Here is a 2,770-nt window from a genome sequence, read left to right as displayed (position 1 = left end):
TAATGCTTAAAATTGTTCATATTTTGACCAATTTTCTATGCTTATATCTGGTAATCTGAGCAACTGATTTGAAGATAACAATATACAATGGAACAAGCATTGGTGAATTCCTACTATCTTGTTTAGTGAAACCCTGTCTTATCTCTAATGTTTTATTTAATAATTAGTTTTTTATTCTCTTTAATGGTTTGAACAATCTTCCATTCTTCCATCTGGTAATCTGAGCAACATAGTTGAAGATATCAATACGTAATATAACAACCACTGTTAATTTCTGTCGTTTTGTTTTGAAACCCTGTATCATTTTTAATGTTCTTGCTTTGTTTTGTTTATGTCTGTGATGTTGGTATACTGTTATTGTTCTTTTTAAAACTGCTCTCTTTAAAATAAAAAAAGAACAACAACAACAGAAAAAACAGAAAAACCCCCAAAAGCTTTGGACCCTTTTTTCATCTAGAAAATAGCTATGTGAGGATTTCTTACATTTAAAACTCTTATCTTAATGTTTTGTGCCAGTTGATGTTTCTTTGTTTCCTGTAAATATATAAGTATCATTAACTGTCAAATCCCAGCAAGAGTCCTCTCTAGAATGAGTAGGTATGGAACCAGAGGTTTCTAAGTCTGTGAAACTATTCTGTATGTACTGTAATTGTAGGGGAAGAGCAGTTTGCGTTTTCCTAAACTGTGACACTGTACAACAGCAAGAGTGAACCCTAATGTAAACAGATTCAGTTAATAATAACACTAATACTGATTCATCAATAGAAATGAATGTAATTTGAGAAAGATGTTGGGGGAGAGAGGAATATGGGAAATTTCTGTACTACCTGTTCATTTTTCTGTAATTTAAATGTCCTGTAAAAAGTAAAGATGCATAGAAAAATTAACTTTTTTGCAATGCAATCAGACTATAATGAAATCATCAGATTTTAGAACAAGAAATTTTTATCTAAACTTTGTAGATAAGGAAACTGAAATCCAGAGAAGAAATGCAACTTGTCCAAGGCCACATACCTATTTAATTGTTGAAGTTAAAATGAGAATTTTATTTATTTACCTCTTTTATTTATTTATTTTTTTGAGATAGTGGAGTGTCAAACTATCCTCTGACTTCAATTTCCTGCTACTTAATTTTATAGGCATGGACACCCATGACTGGCGGTAAAATTTTTTCCAATACTGGGAGTTGAACTCAGCTATGCTCTACCACTCAGCTACATCTCCAGCCCTCTTCACTGCGTTGTCCAGGGGAGGCTTGAACTTGTGGGTAGCTGGGATCATAGGTCTGTACCAGCATGCCCAGAAGAATTACAAGAATTTTAAATTCCAGGTAAAGTTTCTCATTCCTAACAGCATGCTCTTCTTATTCCCAGCAGTGTTCTCCTTCTGATATGGCAAGCGAGTTCATTGAGAATGGCATTCGCATGAGACCAAAAGAGTAGGGAAAGAACAAAACTTTATTGAGCCAGCTGATGGACTATCTCTAACCAAGAGCTAGAGAAGATGTGTGCACTGATCTGGGTCTCACCTTTGGTTTAAGTACAGTGTACAGTTTAGGTTTCTGTAGTAACCATTACCTCATTTTGGGGAATCTTACATGAATGTCACACAATTATCAGAAAGTTTACATTTCCCAGAAGCTGTTGGACAGCTGGATTCCAGATGACCATTGCAGTTTAACTTTTAGCCTACTTTGTCTTGTTTGTTCTGTTCCCATTCTGTGACTCTGCTCTCCTTTAAGTGGGTTGATAACTAGCCAAAGGGAGTGGGTGAAGAGTGGGGTCAACTACAGCTTAAGGGAACTTCAGTGACTTTTCTTAATTCGGAGTTAAGAAAAGAAGATGGAGTCTGTCTTGCCCTATCACTTCCTCACACCTCATTGCTTTGAATATTTCCTTTCTACCTTTAGAATTTTCATCTGAACTGGTTTGTTTTACAATGGGGTTGGCTAGTTCAGTTTTTAGAATAATGAACATTCATTCCAAAAAGATAAAGATCCTAACTGCATTCTGATCCCTTTTCCTCAGAACTCCATCCTCCTCTTATAAAATGGAAGTGCTATTTTATTCCAGTGTAGATTTTCAGGGTCCATCTAGATCTGCAGTAACATCCATGCCTAATGAAAAATTCTGGTTCCTCAACTGGCTGGGGTGACTTCAGAAATGTTCTGAAATTAAGGCTCATTTGCTGTCACTTAAAATACCACTAAACTGGCCTGGCATGATAGCGCACACCTGTAATTCTAGTGCTTGGGAGGCTGAGGCAGGAGGATTGTTGCAAGTTTGAGACCACCCTGGGCTACAAAGTGAGCTCAAGGCCAGCCTGAACTGCACAGTAAGACCCTGTCTCAAAAAGACAAAAAAGAAAAATAACACACACACAAAAAGATACCACTAAATTGATAATCAGGCCAATGGGAACTGATGCAGTGTGGTATACCTGTTTTATCCTTTGGCTCAGATAAAATACCTTTAAAAATGCAAAGATAAGAAAACAGATGTCTGAGAGATGAAATTTAAGTATCCCCATACTGACTGATTCATTTACTCCAAATGCCTTTATAAATTTAAGCAGGTGTTGTCCTTGTCTTTAAGGAGATAATAACTTAAAATTACATTCCTAACCGTAATACATTCCTCCTCTGTGTCCCTATTTTCTGTAGAGACTTCTTTATTGTTTCTGTTTTATTTTGTTTCATTTTACTCTGTTCTGTTCTGAGTTTATTGGTTTGTTTTTGGTACTGGAGATCAAAACAAGGGCCTCACATATG

Source organism: Chinchilla lanigera, unplaced genomic scaffold, assembly GCF_000276665.1.
Source record: "Chinchilla lanigera isolate Chin_1 unplaced genomic scaffold, ChiLan1.0 scaffold00020, whole genome shotgun sequence".
Taxonomy (NCBI): Eukaryota; Metazoa; Chordata; class Mammalia; order Rodentia; family Chinchillidae; genus Chinchilla; species Chinchilla lanigera.
This window is presented reverse-complemented; position numbering follows the sequence as displayed.